Below are 21830 nucleotides of genomic sequence, written 5' to 3' on the forward strand. Positions count from 1 at the left end.
AATCCCCGAGCTGAAAATTTTGATCTCATTTGTGGATGTGAGAGATGCCGAGAAAGGGTTGAAGAGTGAAGAGAACACTTTTCTCGCATAATTTCATTTGTCAGGAGAATCTTGCCGCTGACATTGGAAGAGTGATTTAATTGATTTTAATCATACACCTGAGATTGGGAAATTGAGCCCTCTGTCCTGAAAAATAATTCTAGGCTTCCATGAGAATGTCTAATTTGCAGCTAATAGTTTTTTGTCTTGAAGTTTTGTTATGAAGTTTAGAAAAAAACAGATCAAAGGCCAGCAGGCAGCACCGCTTTTTGCAGCCAGGCGCCAGCAAAGCGGGGCCCCGGTGCCTTCCCGTGCCTCTACACAGGCTGGGGCAGGCAGGGAAGCAGGAACTCTGCCCGAGGACCGTGTTGTGCTTGCAGAGAGGGGCACTTCTATATGCTTAGTGCAGACTGGAAGACTCAGAGCTGTGATACCTCACTGCTGCGGGTGTTTAATCCTTGAATTTAACCTGTTGTTGAGTATAGTGTTTATAAATCACTCATATGCTAAGGAGAGCCTTCCTGTGTGCCTCACTGTGCTAAAATGATTTACCCTAATAACTAATGCCCTTTTTTAATCTCTCAGTTAAAAATAAACAGTGTTATTCAACTACAAATATTAATACTGAACACAAAAATGAAGTCAGATACCTTCTTGGATTATGAAGAACCAGTGCATCTTACTTTTTTTTTTTTTTATTTTCACAGCAGAATCTCCATGATCTTTATTCCCTCTCTCAGCTGTTGTTCAGATGGGATTACAGTCAGCAAGATGTTTCCCTTTCCCCAGTGCTTGAACACTGAGAAAATTCTGGTATTGTTCCATGCAGCTTGTACTTGTTTGGGGTGTAAAACTCAATAGTCACAATATTTTGTTTTTCTGTAACAACCCTGAACTTTTGCTTATTGGATTTGAATTCAGAGAATTTTATATTCCAAAAGCGTTCTGACAGTACTGTCAAATAACCACTGGTTATACAGTGCTCCCCCTCACAGGGAAGCCACAGAAAACAGCATTAGTGGCTGTGTATCTGTGTCAAGAAGGGCAACCTGCAAGAGAGATGGGGACGAAGAGCTCTGCCCCACAGCCCAAAGGTGACACCCAACTCTTGGCCTCAGGTGGCTGGAGGTGGTTCCTGGGCAAAATGGGTGCCACCGAGACTTCCTTCAGTGTCAAACACCTTCTTCTAGCAGGTGTACTGGAGAATGTTGTATTTGAAATGTTTTGACACAAGGCTGGGTTTAATTCAAAGTGGGTGCCATTTTGGGGCTGAGCCAAGGCGATGTCACCTTCGAGTTTGGCACTGAGAACTCGGAAGTACCTAATCTGGTATGATCAGCACAGATTTTATAGGATAGCTGCTCCAGGCTTAGGCAGGCTGATTTGGGGGATTCAGACTCTTGTCGTCTAGATTTAGTGTTGTCATGTCAAAACTCTAAAACCTTTGAGAATTTGCCATCTTTCCTGCTTTTTTGGCAGTGAGGACACTAATGAAGGGTACACCATAAGGAACTGATAAGCATGTGACTAGTGTTATTTCTGTGGCAGGAAAAATATTTATAGTGAAGGCTCTGCACAAACAGAAATATTGGCTCCAGCTGAGGCAGGAAAATTTTGGCACAGCTGCCACAGTACAGGAATACCTTTTTTACCCCCCATGTTAGTGAAGATTTGAGGTCCCTCCTTCAGCTAGAATACATTTAGGTGAGAGTTCCCAATGCCAGACTAGCAGAGGTTCTGCTGCTTGCTGGAGCTTCGTGGTTAGGTGTTGGCTGCTGCAAGTGCCAGGAATCCAAGACCAAGTCTCCAAAACAACTGTTTGGTGGAGTGGAAATTTTCATACTGGGGCAAAAGAAATCAAAATAGAAATAAAAACATCCATGCACAATGTCTGTGAGTGAAAGCAAAATAGAAGCAACATGCATGAACTATGTCTTCAGCTGCTATGGCTGGGCAGAGCTTCATGAAAATGAACACAGGAGTGAAAATGTGCCCTGGCTGGAAATCTGCTCTGGGCATGAATTATCCACAGAAATGCCTCTATGGGGGCTGTGCATCCAAGTGACCAGACTGATGCATGGATTGCATCCTACTTCTGTATTCAACAAGATACATGGCATTATTCTGCTACCTGGTCAATTCAGTCCACTAAAGCAGTTTGGGGGAGGACAGAGAGATGAAGACTGAATGAGCGTCTGTCTGATGAGCTGTTTTCAGCATGTGCAGCACGTGAATGTTTGCAGTCAGGGAGTATATTTAGCAAACAGGCCCCGAATGCTTGTATAATAATTAGTTAGTGTTTGTCAAGCAGTTTGAAGGTGACCAGCACTGTGTAAGTGTTAAGTGTGATTATTATATAAATGGTATGGCTCATTGTACTCCTCTAGCTATAGCAACCACAACAATCTTGATGATGCCTGTTAATTTTTCTGACTCTTTTATCATTACCCTCCATTGGTGATTAAGTGTCATTTGTCTTATAATTTTAATGTTATCTTTAACACACATAATAAAGTTTACATAATTATAGCCTATTAATATAATTTGCATGCATGTTACAGGCAAGGCGAAGAGAATGTTTCATCACCCAGCATGTAATTTGGCTTATTTAACTATTTCCTTTTAATTTTCATCAATAGATCAGCATGCCTTATAAATGGAGATAACCTCAATAAATTCTCTTTTCAAGACTCTTATCTGTATTAAGTCTCTAAAGGTCTTGGTAGCAGGACTATGAAGTGCTGAAGGGTGAATGTTTCTGAATGTCTGCTACAGGAAGTTTTAAAAATTCACACTTTCTTCAGACAAGCATGGGTCTTCCTAATGAAACCTGGGAACGAGGTTCTCTCATGAAAGCTTTGAAAGTGTGTGTGCACTGTACTTCATAGGTGAGCTATAACAAGACTTTAAATGAGTAAACAGTGTTTAGATTGAACATGAAAAGAGTCAGCATGAAAAGACAGGTTCAAAATATTACATGATGCTTTGCAAAAGTGTAAATGTGCCTGCCTTTATTTTTTTTTCTCTTGGTAAATGGCAAGCGTTTACAACCCAACTAAAACAGTACCAAGAGAAATCCTGTGTTTGCTCTTTGGAAGATATTCAATAAATTATAGTGAGCTGCAAATGTCACTGGATTGGGAACTGTAAGAGCTTTACCTTTAAGTCTTTAAGTAAAGACTTGCAGCTGGTGCAGTGGCTAGGTAATCCCTAATGATAAGCTGCTTTTAATGTGGGGGTGAGGCAGTTTTCACACAGATATTACTGCATTAACCTTACTCTAGGTACTGTGCAGGTGTGCACAATATTGTGCCTTGCAGCCTTCCCTACTTTATTCTTCCAGGGTATCTGAAGCCTGCTTTAACAGATCCTCTTATACCATGGTGAAAAGATTGCAGTTCAAGCCTATTATCAACAAAAACCTGCCAAAAGGCTACATTGTCAGACTTTATGATGGTACTAACTATTCTGTTGTTCTCTGGAGACCAAACTTAGACCATTAAATTCACTTCATTTGTGATTTCAGTGACCTGGGCTGCAGACATAGGTCTTTTGATGTAAAATGCTAGTACAAGAATCAATGGTACCATCTAGTTCTCCTTAAAGTATATCATAAAAGTGTAATGGTACTGTTCTAAACAAAAGGTGATACTACTCTTGTATAATACAATTATATGAGGATGATGTTTTCAATGGAGTTTATTTGATATTATGATGTGCAAAGACTTTACACATTGAAATAAACTGCGTAGCTGAGTTCACTCCATTATTTTCAATAGACTGACTATATCGTCTGCATTGGTATATAGACAATTTTCATACAGTGGGGAGCTATTTTCATATCCTCTCCATGAAATAGATGAGATTATAAACAGGCTGGGATTACTCAAAAACCAACACAAGCCATGTCTACAGACCCATTTAAGACAAAGGCTGACTCCGAAATGGTCTCCTTTGATAGGGAGGCTCCCAGGACTTGCTCCGTTTATTTGACAGATGACAGCTATTTATAGTAAATGTGGAACATTTTTGAAAATTAAAATTTTACTAGTGGAATTTAGGGGTTATTTTCCACTCGAGGGACCAACATTTCTGTCGAAAGATCTTTTTTATATACATACAATCTTCACTGTTAAACTGATTTGTAAACAAATCCATGGCAATAGCTCATTGCCAAACAGTGAACAGGCTTGCAATTAACAAAACTGCTGCAACAAAATAAAGGGAGAGTTATGGGGCAGTCCCGACATTCGCGTGGCTGCACAAGTGGGGACACACTGCTGAGATCACGGGCATGGCACTGGGACATATATCCCCACCTACAGAGCCAAAGGCAGAGCAAGGCAGGGGGGTTGTTTTTGCCATCAGTCGGCAAGCAAACCAAAAGGTCACCAATAACAAATTGCAGAATTGTCCTAAGTATCACAAATTTGGGTATTGGCCTGCCACCATCACTTTTTCAACTGCTTTCCCATTTCAGACATGGGGGAGAAGGCAGGGTGGTATCTGCTGGTGGCTTCGGTGCTCTTTGCAGGAGTTGAGAGCCTCCAGAGGGTTATTAGAATGGATTACTGGAAGGTTACTGGCAGGCCCAAGAAGAGGTCAAGAGGAGGACCATAGACGATGCTGAGGGCCAATACACCCACAAACTGAGCCGAGGAGGGGGCCAACCACCACCATTGGCATTGCTTGGTGTAGGCAGCTGCTATGGAGCCGTGGCTCCTTTCCTCCTGCGCTGCAGCAGAGGATGTTACCTCTGCATATCTGCCTTTGCTTTGCCTTGGCGGCATGGGGTTACAGGTGCAGAGAGAGTGAACAGGCAGCAAAATGCCCATAGGGAAAGGGAGGGATCCTGCTGTTCCCCCAACAGGTTGCTTTTTTCCCTTTCAGCTGTTGTTCACAAAGAAAACTTAGGTGCTGTTGCTGGAATAAACAGTTTCTCATTATGGGAGTTAACTTTTTTTCCTAACCTTTCTAATTCTGTCCCTCAAGAGTTTTCTTTCTTTTTCCCCTTTGTAGTGTCTCGTCCTCCACCTCAAGAGCCATGAGATATTACTGTGAGATGCTGCAGAAGAAGTCAGGAGTGTTTGCTTACCGTGATATTATGGGAAGGTTTTCCCTTATATTTTAGCTGCCTCATTTGAAGATTTGGCTTTAGAGACGCAAGGCATGATGCTCTCTATCGCTATGCCTCAAAGCTACACAGCTGCCCACAGGCTTGGTTGGGCAACAGTCCTCGGGAGCTGGCGGTGTCTGCACGGGCACCTTGTCTGAGTGGGGACCTTACCAGAGAAACTGGGGTGAACTGGGCTCCATGGGCAGTGGTGCCAATCCCAAGTCAGCATGGGATTATTTGTTGTTTGTTTTCTTCTTTCTGGGAATAATCTTACAAACTTCTGCCAGGGAGAAAATGTCCATTCTTTTAATAAATGAGAGAAAGTCAAGGTTTTGTCCCCACCACTGGCTGTTGGATGCTCACCCCAGGAGAGGGGAGCCAACACGACCAAGGGGTGGGTGCCACAGGCAGTGATCAGTGTTTCAGGTGCGCTGCACACAGAACACAGTAGTGGTGGCATTAAAAGAAGAGCAACTTCTTACTAATTGTGTTACTTCGTTATACAGGGCCTTGCCTTCTGCTCACATTATCTTACACTGAGGAAAAGGGGCTAGGGAAGCAAATAAGTTGTTCCACAGGGTGCACATGCTGCAGCCAACGCTGAGCAAGAGTAGCCTGTGTCTGGCCATTAGTGCAGGTTGCCTTATGAATGGCTTTAATTAGTTATATCAGGGAGAGCTGGGAACCCGAAGGGCAGGCTCTTTGCTTCTTCCCCCATTGGGTGTTTGCTGTTTCTTTTTTTAATGTCTATTCTTGATGAACTGAGTCTTGCAACTAGACAAATGTTCTTAATTAAGCAAACGCAGAAGCAGATATTCCAAGGATACCAGGACTTTCCCCAAAAATGAAATTTGAAGGACAGCTGGATTGAAAAAAAACAGTTTTGCATACTACCTAGTTTTCCATACTGCTAAAAATAGAGCATTTTTAGTCTAGACTTATCCTTAGGCCTGAGTCAATGATCTTTATATTTTCTAAGCTCTCTCCAGCATTATGTGAAAGTTTTTTGTATTTTTTTAAAGCAAATTGTGTTTCCACTATCTTTTTTCCACCTTTTTTTTTTTGTTGTTGTTGTTTGATCACCCAATGGGAGAAAGAAATATGAACTTTTTAATCAGAAAAATATATATTTTAAAATGGAGAGTATAAACAAAGCCTAAAAATTCCAACATGTAGACCTGCATCTATTTCCATTTGACTTTATTTTGTAAGTAATTCCAAAAAAATATGGAACCCAGTACTACTTTGGCCAAATCTTGCCATGTATCCGAAATAACAAAACAGAGGAACAAATAGGCTAGGGCTTTTTTCTATATATATTGAATATTTTTTGATTTGTTTCATACACCAGTTTATTTAATGAAAGATAAATATTTATTCCTCCAAATGACCTGATGAAGAAGAAAAAATTTAATAAGAAATATTGCTTGTTAATCTAGCTGGTCTGTTTGCCACTTGCTTCACTAATTCAGGACAAAACTAATGGGCCTGATCCAATCCAGTATTCTCCAATCCCCCAGAAGTGTGGCTTGACTTTCCCTGGTCCCCGAATACATGGCTGGATTTTCCCAGCACTGCTGCCTGTGGCTCGTGCAGCAGCACGGGGTGAGGTGCCCCTGTCCCTGCCCCAAAAAGCGACCAGCACCATGCTCCAGTCCTCTCCCTGCCAGCAAAACCGGGGGGGGCGGAAACCTGCTTGCTGCTGTGGGTCCTGTGCTCAGTGACAATATTCCCCACATCACCCTACCTGGTGAGGCTGCAAAATTGGGTGACGCGAGCTGAGCCTCAGAACAAAAATTCCTCTAAATGGCTCTGGGTTTGAACACCGGTGTTCATTCTTTTGGGAAAGTTTATGCTTTAGGCAGAGCTTTCTACAAGCTCTTACACCATGCGTGTATGCATTATACCTCCAAATTGCCTCCAAGCTGACAGGCTTTTGGGTGCATTAACTACTTTACTACCAAAGGGGCAGCCAGATTAATATATGTTTTTAACTTGCTGAAGCAAAATATTTCAGAGCAGTCTTTTCTGCAAATCTTTGACTTAGCATTCAAATCTGGAAACAAGCCCATCCAAATACCTCGGTGCCCTGATTGATAAATACGCCGTGTTTACGTTGTGATTACTGCATACTATTTTCTGTCAGCGCTAATTTATCTGAAAGTCTTAACCTGTATGTTATGAATTCAGTAGCATTTTATAATGAGGGCTGCTGAAATAAATCATTCCCTGAAAAAAAAAGAATATATATATATATATATTCAAAGAAGTGGGTAAAGTCTTTGCCTGCACGGATCCCGGAGTGCGAATAGCTGTGACACCCAGACAGACAGACACATTAACCTCGGAAATCCACAGGATCTAAGCCTTTTAAGTGTTGCCGCATGCAATTCTTCCGTAAAAAGAGGCACACAGCATTAAAGCTCTCTATCACAAGTGGCTTTAATATTGAAAGCCTCTGCCGTAGACAGACGGAGGAAGGTGGAATGGGGGGAAGAAGGAGGAGAACAGACATCTATCCTGTATGTATTTATATTATTAGGCTCAGATTATTATTATTTTTACTGCAGGCTTCCCCTCTGCTTGCAAGCGAATCAGTTTTTGTCTGCGGCTTTTCTCAGGGCACTGGCGCACGGACCTCGGTGGTACATGGGGCTCTATTAAGCCGCTGTTCAATAGTTTGGTGATATTCAGACAATATTGAAACATTCCCAAATGAACTTTGCAGGGAGACATTTTCATTCGCTGCCTCCCTCCTCATGCATATTAACAAATGGTATGCAAGGCCTCATTTAATTCACTGATTTTACATTCGGATCACTTTCTCTTTTACAGCTATTTTTACCGGGCTTCATTAATCTTTGTTGAATACAATGGCATACATCTTTAATGCGGCCGCTGTCAAGTCATATTTCAGTAAGAGCTGCAAACTGAATGACAGCAAGCAATATTAATAAATTTAACATAGACTATATCAATTTTTAACAGAATGAATGTGGAAAGCTAAATGTATTATTTTTCGTTTAAATCATAGGGTTTATCACCGGTTAAGTAGCAGCGATTTCGGGAAACTTGTGACGTGCCGTACAAATAGATTTACATCTCATTAATAAGTAAATTAGGCAAATGCCTTTCAAGTTCAGACAAGTACATAAGTGTAATCTCCATATTAAAGGAGTAGTCTTTGATAAACCACCGAGGAATTGCAGCAGCCAACTATGTGACATGTTGCCAGTGCCTGAACTCTTCCACATTCCCACCTTTAATTACACTGGTTCATTACTAAAGAGATAAGTGTCTCTCCAGTTAAGATTCTATAAATGAGCAGCATGCGGGATCCTCCCAAATCATTTTTGCAGAAACCATGAAAAGGTGGTAACAGTTATGAAAAAACGAATTATCACCTGCTCTCTTTCTTCCTTCCCTGTAATAACATTAAAATATTAAGATGAATTCCTTTCAAATCTCAGAAAGAAATTGTCCATTAAGAGATGTTATTTTGTTTAAGAAAGAAAGGAGTGTTAAAAGAAAAAAAAAAAAAGAGAAAGAAAAGAGAAAACTCTTCTGAATTATTTTTTTTTTAATTTCCCTTCATAAATCCCAACAGAGATAATTTGCTGTAAAATTTAAACCCAGTGAGAACTTGTCTGTCTGTGTTAAATAAAAAAGTTACGGTTGGTAGGAGACATGTTTTTGCAGTAGCTTTAGCGATTATAGGAAATTACATGCAAAGCCAGAGTTCTGATCCTAAGTTAATTTATAATTGGAAAAAACTTATTAATTAGCTATGTCATTCTAATTAAGAATTAGAGGAGTGTGCATTAGAAAGTCAGTCAATATCCAACTGACAGAATTAAAAAAAAAACACAGAAGTCGGCAAGCTGCGCAGCTCTGGCCACCGTCTCCCCTGTCATCTTTTTAAGGAATTTTCTGATGCCTAGCAGAAATTAGCCCCTTAAATACAGATATCAAAGGAAATAAATGAGGAATTTTGTCGTGCTGGAAAGGAGTCCCCACCCTGAGCTGGCAGAAGTGCTTTCCAGGGTGCATTTTGCAGTGCAGGAGGGGCAATCCCAAAACGCAGTGTGGGGCCCCGGGGCCCCGTCCCGCCGCCTGCCCCGCACACACCTGCGGCAGCACTGCCTGCCCTGCATGCCATCCCACAGCCTGGCAGCCCACCTGCCCGCAAAAGGTGCCCAAACAGTCTCAAATAAAGACAAAGAAACTAATTCTGAGGCCTGGCCATGCTCGCGCAGGGAAGGACTATGATGTTACCAGTGCAGTTCTGTGCAGGCAGAGCGCGGGGACGCGCACGTTTGCCTACATGTATATATTTCCCACACTGCCAGCCTCAGTCCTCTTGGTACGTTCCCCCTTTAGGCCCTTTTCTGAGATGATTATAATTCATTCTTTAAGAAACTCCCCATGTGTAAATATTTTTTGTTAATGTTTTCCGTCTCCAGTGTGATAGAATTTTAAAGAGTGCTTTAATATGAAATTAGATAGAAAGTTTGGACCTTTTTGTAATTAAAATTAATATGCATGTTACTGATACTGGTTTCATAGTTTTAAAATATGCTTTTATTTAGACAAATATTGAAAGAGAGGCAGCTGCAAACAGACTCTACCAAATGTGAAACACAGCCTGGCTGAAAATGAGACTAGTTCTTCGCATTAAGAATTGGCAAGGCTAGAAATACAAAAGGAGAAGTAAAACTATAAAATCTAATGTCTCAAATAATTGCACCCTCCTAAAAATTTTTGAAAAATAAAAATATTAAAATAATCTGACCTCAGCCTTTCACATTTGTATGGACCATTTTCCATCCTGTGCTTTTCTTTTCAATTAGAGTAGGAGAAAAAAAGCTGGAGCATTCAGTGATGGAATTCAGTTTACTTATTTGAATACCAAAAGATGACCCGCTCCTAATGATATAAAAAATCTTTTGCATTAGCAAGTTTCTATTCTGTATTTGTTTTGCTAGCACAACACAATATTCACTTAATATGCTACTAGTATCTTATCAAGTTAATGATCTGTTATATGTATACAGTAAGCTTGTTACCCATTTTAAATTAGATACAAAAGCAACACTGTATGGAAATTTGAATAGTTCGGATTTTTATGAAATTATAGGACTTTCATGCTTTAACAGTCTATAGACATCCTTAGCAAAATAACAATAGTTTTGTTAATGGGGCATTATAGATAGAGATTCTGCTTAGCCTGTTTTAATGGATCTCAAAATCAGATCATTGCATAGTGTTCCTCTGAATTTTCAGGTCCTCTTTAACTCAAAATTTAAAGATTGCTTTATGAAATGTATCCAAAGAGTTGGATTTCAAAGCACCTAACACCTGCTCCGAAGGAGACAGCTCTTGCAGACTTCACTGGGTCTCCAAATAGCCTAGTGCCACCTGCCCATGAAATTTACTTCCAAGGCACGTTTGCATATTTCCCCAAAAATATTTCTCAGGCAAAGTATTTAAGGTTATGAAAAAATGTAAATACATGTACAGCAGATCCTACAGTTGTTTAACATCCTTCAGCAGGCTCCTACCCTATACCGGTCCTTGCTGCTGCTGTCTGAGAGCCTCCTACACATGCACGCCACACACCACCACCTAATTAATGGTAGTCTAGAGCCTAAAGATGTAGTATTTCTTATCAGTTTAGAAATAGCAGACAGATGCAGGAAATACGGTGTCACACTTCTCAGAAGAATTCTCCTTTGTGCAATTTGTTCACTTTATACTGGTCAAAAAGGAGCGCAATATATTTGGCTTAGGGACGCGCTCACACTTTGAAGGCTCAGGGCACGGTTGTGCCCATGGGGCAGCACCCCCCTGCAGCACCTCGCCCTATAGCACTGCCCCACTGAGAGTACCAGGTTCATAAACCAGCAGAAGCTTCACAGGTGACATCTGAACCCCAGAATAAAACATCCCACTGGTGTCTCCAGGGCCTCACGTGGTCCTAGGAAGGTCAGATCCTTGAGTCTGTGCCAGCATTTTTGCCACAATAAGGCTAGGTGGGCTGGGGTCCAAAAGAAGCAGTGCTTCACCACCACCGACTCCATGAATTTCTTCCAGATCATTTAATATCTGTACCATTACACCCAAAATCCAATCAAAATCCATATTGTCTTAGCTCTGAGCGTGTTCATGTTTCAGCCACCTACTTGCAGTTAGCTTGAGGCTCCAGCTGAACCCAGGCTCAGCTGATTTCCCTTTCCAGCCTCCATCATGGACACGATCCTGCATGCCCAGGAAGGGGCTTTGCTCCTGGGATGAGTAAATGTGCAACACTGAGCCCATTTACTTACCCTAGCTGTGATATTTGGGTTTGACTTCACAAAGTGGTGCAGATGTCTCCTGCATGCTGGGCATGCAGGTAATGGGGAAACAGGGCAAATATCAAGGCAGCGATGGGTGATGGCCTGAGCTCCTGGAGGACCATTTCCACCTCCATTTGGAGCACTCCAGAGGGCCATTTATCAGGCTGGAGTGCCCCACCTGGCAGATCTGCAGTGGCAGTGCCACATTTCAGCCTCCCCACCCGGTTCTCATGTGTGGTTAAAGGGAAGCCACTGCCTGGCATCACATGCAGCTGGGGACATGGAGAGACCGGGCTGGGCTGGGCAGAAGGAACAGCCCATGACTGATCATGTTTGCAGACATCTCAGGGAAAAAAGATCCCCCTCATCTCCTTTTTCATCGTTTGCAGACTTTATGCAGAGTTCTGAAAGACTGTCTGGGGATTACTCGATCTCTTCAACCAGATGAAGTTTAGATGTGCAGCTATTTCAGGGGGGGAAAGAGGGAAAAACACAAAGGTTTTTCAGTGAGTGATTACCTAATAACTGGTGTGGATTACAGTGTTTGTTGAAACATCACAGAACTTTTCTTCCTAACATCTCAGCATAAAGGGAGATGTTGCAAGTACCAGAATACCCGCTGTTAGGTCGCAGTGTTATGGCATGGGCATGCTTGTATTGTCCTTCAGCAAGCAGGAGAAACAGGACTCAACACCTACAATTAATTACACGCTTTCATTAAAAAGATGATTTCGGTAGTCCCTAATCAATGCTATTAATGAAAAGTCATTTACTCAAAAGCTAACACTTGAGAGGAGACTGATGGTGACAGCAGGTTGCTGAGGGGGCTGCGGGCAGGCTCCCGAGCACACTGGCTGGGCATCCCAGTGCCCCCAAACTCCTGCGTGCCTCCATCGCTGATGTTCAGCCCTGGTTTAGGTGGAGGCTGCGGTGGGACCAGGCAGCAGATTGGCCGTGATGCTGCCAAGAGGGCTGAGCATGCCCCACCAAGAGCCTCGCTGCCTTGTTGCTGCAAAAGAGCAAACTTTGGCTGTGCTCCCTTCTCCAAATGCAACTATGTAAAGGTCACAGAGGAGGAGATGAAACTAGGAGTTGTAATAAGGAAGGAGAAATAAAAAATAATGACAGAAATAAATTGTCATAAGAGGGGATACAGTTATGATTTACTGTGATATTCTACAAATTTGGAGGTGATTAAAAGCCACCTAAAATTCACATTAACAAGTCACATAAAAATGGAATTAAACTAGTGGGCATAATGTGGCAGGGTATAAAGAAAAATCATGACAGAAATAAATTGACAGAAGAATGATACTATTCAAGTTTTACTCTGTCGCGTCACACTGACAGGAGACTAGTATTTTAATTTCAGAGTTGTGGTTGAGTTTTTGGAGTTCATTAAAGGCCCACATTAAGAATCTCATAAAAGTGAGAAGAAATTAGTGACCATAATGTGGCAGAGGAAATAAAGAAACAATAATGACAGAAATAAATTGACAGAAGAATGATACACTTAATGTTTCACTCTGACACCCTCTATTAATAGGCCGCTGCAAGCTGGAGCAAATGTCATTCATATTTTAGCCAAAGTATACCACTAATTAGGCCAGCTTTCTGCACTGGAATTAAATTTGAGATCCCTCACCTTTAGAGTGGGATCATTTGAATTCTAAAGAAAAGAGCTGGTGACAGAAAAAAAAACTTTCTGCTCGGGCTCTTCTAATGAGATAAAATTCCCCCTTCTCCCCATTTCCTAGCTATAATTGCTGATTATGTTGTTACACAGGAGCGGCTCTCCGCTCTCTCCTCCCCATCATTATGATTTAGTCTGGCATATCGGGGTGCTTCAAACACGGACTGAAGTGGTTTGAGTCTAATTTAGCACTCATTTAGGCCGCAGGTACCGACGAAGGTAAACACCGCATTGTTATAATTAATTACCCCTTAGGCCTAGCCAGGCCAGCTCTGTTTCAGCTGACCCTTATAATAATAAGGCTTAGGGGCATATTGTATTTCTTTTGACAGATTAATTAGAAATTCAGCCGTGGAGGTACAAAGCAACTCTGTCATGAATATTTAAATGGACTGACACAAAAAATCATGAAAGGGCTGCTGAACTACATGACAGACAGGGGATATTAGCCAAGTGATTCTAATCAATAATCTCTTGATCTCTTACATATTAATACACTGCCTGCTGTTATTAAGCTCCGTAATAAGGAAGGGGAGAGAAAGTTAGTGTAGCTCTGCTGTAGGGCTCGCCGGGCCCCCAGTGTATACACTAACTGACGGAGAAAATGCACAGAGGAACCAAGCCTCAGCCTCTTCAATCTCATCCAATCTTAAGGAATGGCAGCTCTGAGCATCGCCGGCCGGATAATTATTGGCCCTGACAAGGTGAAGGCGTTTGCAGGCAAATGAGATGGGAAGTAGGATAAGTCCCCAGACCACCCAGCGCAGGGCACGCTCAAAACCAACCGCGCGCCACTGTGCGGGCTTGTATTTGCTTTAGCAGGGGAAATATGGGAATCACAGCGCTTTTGAGTCGTGTTGAAGGGTCAGTGACAGTCGAACACCGGGAGCTCGCTGTTACTGTTGTTAATGTTAACTTTAACACCAAGTCAACTGGATTTACCCCCGGTCCCTTTGCTCATCTCCTATAACATCAAGGCCACCGAGTGAATTAAGCAGCATAGTGGAGCTGAATATCATCTAAATTCATTACAGCCACTTCCTCCCTAAAAGGGGAAGGCAGCTACGCACATCGCTCTGGCAGCACGCTGCTGCCACACCACCAAAGCATTTCTTTGTGCCGGTCTGGCTGGGGCTGGGCAGAGCAGGGACCGTGCTGGTGCGGCGGCGCGGGATGGACGGAGGGGTGCTGTGATGGAAACGGCGGGCACTCTTCGAGACTACACGCTCCGTTATCTCTGGAAAATGATCCACACAGTGTGCTCGTGTTCTGCAAGAGAAAGGGCTCAGCTGGAAGGGGAACTGGACTAGCTCCAGTATCTGGCTAAACAACTTAAAAAAGATTATATGACAGGAGCACGGAGTGATTATTCACATATTTAAATCACATGCACACAATGGTCAGACGGGATTATAGGGACAATGTCAGCTTTTAAAAACGATTCAGCAGCCAAAATATTAGATATACTTTTTGTTTGTTTGTTTTCAGTTTGTTTTGTTTAGAAGGGAGTCCTGGTGTCGGCACGCAGCGCTGGTCCAGCAGCCCAGCCTGCTTGCACGGCAGCACCCATGGGTGTCGCAGCCTGGCCAACACCACTTTAGAGCTGGATCTGCCTTGCCACAGAAAACCCAACAAATGTTGCAGGACTCATGGTGAATTTGCCTAATTTTCATGGGGCAGCTGAGTGATGGAGAGGGTTGGAGGATGCACCTCTGTATGCAGAACATGTCTGGTGCCACCCAACTCCCACAAACCTTCAGGGTTTCCCTGTCCCCCACTGGGATTGTTAGGTGGTTTTGTGGTGCAGAGCTCACCCATGGGGAAAGCATTCAGGATAATGCAGAGATAACCCAGAAGACAAAATATTGGACACTGCAGGGGTGGCAGCGCTGCTGAGCATGCCCATTTGCCCATCTTTGGCATTTCTTCTGAGCTCTGGGAAGGTGGAGGGGCTTGTGTGAATGGGGGTTTGTGCTGCTTGGCAATGTTGTTCTTTTTAATGGGGATCAAGTCTTTCTTGTGAGTATCCTTGTGCTTCTCCAGCTGCTCTAATGTTGCAGGTGGCATCAGGGTGTACTGGTGTGCTGCCTTTCAGCTACTGGACTGGTTTTGTTTGCATATTTGCTGTGATCAGGTTCATGAAGAATTGTCACTTAGGGTCCCACTTGTAACAAGTCCAGACTGGAAATGATAGTGATTTCCCAAACCACCTGGTGCCTAATAACTCACCCTGTACTTCCATCCTTGCTTTGCTCTGATTGTGTGTGTCTGAGCTGTCTACAAGAAAAGGAAAAAAAACAGTGTGAATTGAAAAACCAGTGGGAACAGCTTAATGAGCAACCCCAAAAGATCCAAGACCCCACCAGAAGAGGACTTGGGCAACACGCAAGCTGTGAAACCACTGCTGAACGTGGTGGGAATCCTCCTGGAGCTGGGGATGGCCCCAGGAGGTGCACTGGGTCTTCCCACAGCTCATCGCACCTACAGCTGCTGCAAAAGGGATGGGCCATGTTTGCAGGAGGACAGGGTGCAAGATAGAAGGGAATGTGCCCAGCTGTCTGGCATGCTGTGACAAGATGCCCTTCACACTGTGATTGCACATTGAATGGCTTCCTAAATTCTGTTTCAGAAATCACATGTTTATGGGCACGATGCCATCATATTGTGAGTAAAAATGTCCTTTTACATTTACAGGCCTCATCTGGTGAAGGCTTCACTCCTTTGAGAAAATGCAGTAAATGCTTTAGGTTTTTCAGGAGCACTAAGTAAAAAGTACGTAAATCTTAAAAAGAGCATTTATGCTTGAAAAAACTGTACCCTGAATTTATCAACACTTATATTTGCAGGTCACACTTTACTTGCACTTATAAGTTTAAGTCTAACCTTTCTCATTACTTCAATGTTGCTTTTAAACCTCTAATGCATATTTAAGTGGTAGTATTAAAAAACAGTGTGTCAACTGCCATTGATGTGCGATGTAGGGCACTGACCCTTGGAACGCATTATCATGTCATTGGACCCATTAAATGGAGCCATTTCTGTTGCTCTTAATTGGGTTGTGCAGTGTGCAGCAGTCGCAAGTGGTTACAGTTTATGCCATGAATTATAATAACAATAATATTGGATAGTGTGGCATAGATCTATATGGATACCAAACGCATATGACCAGTGATTGCTTTCGTTGCTAGCGTATAACGTCTATTTAACTTGTCACCCCTTCCCTTTAAAAGTAATGGAGATTTAATTTACGAGATAAAAAACAGCTTGTGGTCACTACTCCGCCTAGGCCCCTTAATTAAATGGAGCATCTTCTTCCAAAGCAGTGCTATTGGGCTGGTTCTGCTCATGAAATAATGTGCTGTTGCCTATGAATCGGTTTTTTAGAGTATCTGGCCCAGAAAAAGAAACCCAATACATCCTGTCTGCTTTTAGTAGGAAACAGCAATGTCCTCTCTCTCTCTTTCTTTTTTTTTCTTTCTTTATTATTTTTTTTCCTTTAAAGAATTGGATGTCAGAATTCATTTGGACAAAGGCCAGGGTATTTTATGGCAAGTTTCAGCAACTGAAAATATTTGCATCTGATTTATAAAGTTTTGCAAATTGATGTAAACACGAGACAGCCTAAAGCTGGTGGCACTGCCTGTCATGCAGCTACAATTAGAGGCTGGCCCACACCAAGGACCTGGCATGGCAGTGGCCTGGACTTTGGATCTCAAGTTCTGCTTTCAGTGGGTAAAGCAAAGCTCTGGGCCCTAATGCTCCTGAACCACGGAGATTCCTGGAGCTGGCTGAAACCCGATAGCCAGGACCCATTTCCAATAATTAGTAGTGTTGTCTTTAAATATCAATGGAAGTCATGAGGTTTTATCATTTGCAGCTGAACATGCGTAAGTACCCGTCTTGCTGGTCTGGTGCTCCCAAAGAACAGATAATCAAGAACAAGGAAAACAGACTCCAAGCAAATGCCAAATTAAATGTCTAAATGCAAAATATGTAGTAATTGCAATAGTAACAGTGGTGATGACAGCAACAATCATTTCTAACCTAACAGCTTTGTTTATAAAAATGTTAGTAAAAGGTGCAGAGCTGGAAACAAATAACTTTACCTCAGCCCCTTTATTGCAAAAACACAATAAAGTGCAAGCCAAGAAATAAATTCATCGCAAGTCATATTAAAGGTTTTGGACTGAAGTGGAGCTGTTACAAACTACATCTGTAAAAATTGTGTAATTATTATGGGTGGGTAAAATCTGGCAAGAATTATTTTCTTAAGTAAAGCGTAAAAGAGAACAGATGTGCTGTAACTGACACATTCATTTTTTGCCAGTTTCACTAATTCTGTACAAAAAGTTGATCTCATTTATCATATTATTCAGTGGATTTCAAATTAGCGAGACAACGGTGACTTTTTTCATTGTCCCACTTTTAATGCCTGAGAAAAGCAGGGAGGTGGGGAAGGTTGTCTCACAGAAAGAAAATTAATTTGTTTTATTGGGCACTGAAAACCCAAGTCTTTTGTCGAACAGAGAAGAAAACATATATTTGGAAGGAGAGCTAGGTCACTAGTTAAATGTCAAGGTCTGCTAAAATCAAAAGGTAGGAGGGGTGGGTGACAATGAAATCTAAGTAGAAAACCATAAATGTAAAGAAACACCACTATTTCTAGGCTGGGGTGGAATGAGAAAAATGGCCAAAGACAAAGATAGGCAGCCTGGGTCTGGAAGTAATTATGGCCAAGTGAAGACAACTGAATTCCATATTACTTTGGTGGATGTCTGTAAAGGCAGTTTGGGGAGGTATTTTGGTAAGGTTTACTTTTTGGAGCTTAGCAACATAAATTTGTTGTCACTGAACTATTAAATAAAATAGACACATGTTGGCAAAGAGTGCACAGCCGAGGGATGGAACTGATTAAGGGACAGCCTATGAAATAATGGCTTAAATGGGCCCACTGCAGGATTTTAATATCCCATGACAACACTCAATTGTCAAATTCTGCTGGAGTGTCCAGGATGCTACTAAAATTAAGCCAGAAATTCCTAGATTTATTCTATTTTTTTTACAGCTAAGAACAGGAAATGCCAGTAAGCTGTGAGAATCTGAGCAAGAAACAAGAAACTGGGAAGAAAAGAGGATGGTCTAAAATTTTATGAGATTACTGCCATTAAATCTATAACAAATGTCTTTCACCTACACACGATAAAGAGGCAATGTGGGATTTTAATTGGACTTTTGGCTTTTCTTCATTTGATTTAAACCTAGGTAGAATTTCAAACAATAACACTGGAACACCTGGTTAACACGTTAGATGATATGTATAGTTGTAAATTGTGGTTTTAATAGGTGCTCACTGGGGGATTGCAAAGGGTCCCATTGTTCGACTTGGCAGATATTAAAAAAAGTTCATGAACTACTGGGATTTAAAACCTGCTCACATGATTTTAATATTATGCCAGTAATGTAATTTGATAATTTGACCAAACTTGTGGCCAATTTGTGGACAGAGAATCTAATGGTCACGTTATGTGATTAAAGTGCCCTGATACAGGGCTAAGCATAACTCCCATTGTAATTTATTGCAACAGGCCAATCTGGAGAACAGCAACAGTTACTGAAATCTGATAATCATCATATTACTTGGGCATAATCAAAGAAATGCATAGAGGAAGTCTGCTTCCAAGAACAAACACAACCCACAAATACTCTGCGCATTTCTCCACTGTGAGAAAGTCCTAAGGTAAACCTTTTTGGCAAGTAAACTTTCTCTTCCTTTTCAGCTGAAGAACAAGAACTCATCAGGCTTAAGAGAAGAGACCAATTACTTGAATTACATTTTTTTAAACTTTAAAGAAACTTATTGGTGCCATCTGAGTTTTCATTCTGACATTGGTTCTCCTGCATAGAGAATGAAGAGAAGGCTGCCAAACTAGAAGCATGATTAATGGAGCTAGTTTGGATCAGGAGTGCACATTTTAAGTAAATCACACCGTCACTCCCATTTACTGCACCGTTTCAAGTTGCAGAGGGGTTCTGGAGAGTGTGAGCTTGAGACAACTTGGCCCACATTAGCCCATGGGACCTGACCAGCTGTTTGGTGCCCTTCCCAGCTCCACCCTCCCCAAAAAGCTGGTGAGATCAGGGTTGCATCTGATGTGGGATGTCACCATCTAGTTGACAGGACAACACACGGATGATGGTGCTGAGTAGTCTGGTTGTTGTTTGTACTATGTCTGGTGGTCAAGTGGGGCTGCGGGACCCCTCCGGGGACAGTGCTGTGTGATGGCCTCATCCGCAGCTGGGGGAAGTGATGGGGCACTCAGGGGGTTCGCTGCCTGAAGCTGTGCACCCACATGCTGCAGGGATGGGCTCTTCCCAAAGGGCTGAAGGCTGTGGGAGAATGGGTCTGGGGGCATCAGGTGAAATGCAGCTCAGGGAGAGAGAGAGTTGGCAGCGATGCTGATGGGAGTGCTCCACCTGCAATGCACAAAGCAGGTACTGTGAGGACCTCAGCACCAGCTGGCTTTGCCTAAAGGCCTCATCTTCCTACTCCTCCTGCCTTCTGGCCCTAAGGCTCTTATACTCCAGAGGAATTCAGTCCTCAAGCTTGCCCCTGCTCCCAATTTAAACACCAGAGGATGCAATTTTTTAATCTCTCCCCCTCAGTATTTTAGAGATGATGCTGCAGATGCCTTGCTGATGCAATTTTAATATTTCATAACCCTTTGTTGTTGTTGTTGTTTGTTTTCCTGGAATATTTTGTTCTTCCATTCACAGCAACAGAGTTTTACTCTGCTTTTCACTTGCCCAAATGCTAGTTCAGGTGTTTCCCAGTGCAGCTCCCCGTCTCACTCCCTCTGTTGTATCTGTGATTTAACGCTACCAGCCACTTATACTTAGTTTCTGTGCACCTTTTTTTTTTTGAGTTTCTTGGGCAAGTTAAAACAAAAACCTCACACCAAAACCTTTTCCCACATCTCTTTTTCTATTTACACTCTTTGTGTAATTGTACACCTTGCTTTCTTCCTCCTCTTTCCCACTTAGAAATCTTTCATAGATAACAAGACCTCCCTTAGGCCCTGATTCAGCAGAGCACTTAAGCATGTGCTTAACTTTAAATACCTTTGTAAAAGCTTTTGCTGAATCAGGATCTTAGTGTTTCTCCTCATCTAACTGCTGTTCTCCCATGGTTATTTCAGTATTTGCTTACAGGAAAATCTGAGCACAGAGTTCATGGATGATGTCAGCAAGTTTTTGCCCCATCCAGCTGAAGTATTTAGATGCACTCAGCATAAGAGCCAGGTGAAGGGGCTGCAGCAGGTAATTCAACACCAGTCGGGCTCTGTGCCGGGTTTTTACATGTGAAAAAGTTTTGAATGCTGTTACTGTCAGGTGGGTTGTACCAAAGCCTGGTAGTGTTAAATATGTAAGAAAACTGATGCAGTGAAATGCACATCGAAAGGCACGACGCACCTCCTGGTTGACCCAACATGATTGTTACCAACTGCACCATGAGATGTAAAAAGGCTGTAAAATTTAGAGGAGAAAACAGGACCATTATATTTAGCCCTTCTTTCATGCTCCACAACACAACAACTTGTACAGTTTCCCACTGTCTCCTTGTAATATCTCCCCCTTTTCTGTGCTGAATGTTTGAAGGGCTCAAAGGAAACAGCAACTGGAGAAGTCTTGGCCATAACATTTGATGTCTGGGAGAAAAGCTGGTGGGTGGAGTGCAGAATTCAGGTGTGTGTCTCTGTGAACACAGCACAGCAAACTGGAAAGTATAGGGCAAACAAATTATGTTAGACTGATTTTTTTCTTCTTTTTTTTTTTTCCTTTTTTTTTTTTTTTTTTTTTCTCTCCAATAAATATTTTTGCACATTCAAGTCAAGTAAGGGACAAACCAAATGTTTTTTCTCTGCAGGATCTTGTTGAATCATAAATTCTTTTTGAAGTTTTTTCTTTTCCTGGCTCATTTGGGAGAGGAAGTTGATGGTTTCTAAAGGTTCATGTCATACAAAAAAGAGAACAAATACCCTCTTATAGGATCTAGTACCTGTCTGAGTTGAATACACATTTTGGGGTAAATTGCAAAAACATTAAAATCTCTCTGCAAGTCCTGCTTCTGCTTTGATGTGTAATGTGAACTGCTCAACCGATGATGGCAAGGCTGTGGGTTTTTGGGATTCATTAAACTGCTGTTATCAAAATACAGTGTGACATTACCTCAATAATGCTACCTCTCTCTCTCTCTCCAGTCTAAATCTTTTTAGGGACTAGAAAGTATTTTCTTTATTTTTGAAAATCACTTAACTCCTTCAAGATTTAATTAGAAGTAAACAATAATTATTAGAAGAAGGCAACCTCTCCCAAACACTAAGGAAGTTTGGGATTAGGCTGAAATGTATCATTCACCACAATAGGCCATTCTCTAACTCTAAGTTTTGAGCTCAAGTTTAGCAAAATAAACACTTTTCTCCTCATATGCTGAAGGCTCAGCACTGACCTAATGACTCCATGGCAAGCTCAGGTCATGCCTACAGATTCATGTGAATTTGTCTGTGTTCACGTGGATGTGAGGAGATCGGTGTCTTGGCCAGAGGACTGGAGTAGGTGCAAAGATTTTCCCAGTAGCTTGGGGATG

The sequence above is a fragment of the Cygnus olor genome, chromosome 7, assembly GCF_009769625.2.
Source record: "Cygnus olor isolate bCygOlo1 chromosome 7, bCygOlo1.pri.v2, whole genome shotgun sequence".
In the NCBI taxonomy this organism is placed as follows: Eukaryota; Metazoa; Chordata; class Aves; order Anseriformes; family Anatidae; genus Cygnus; species Cygnus olor.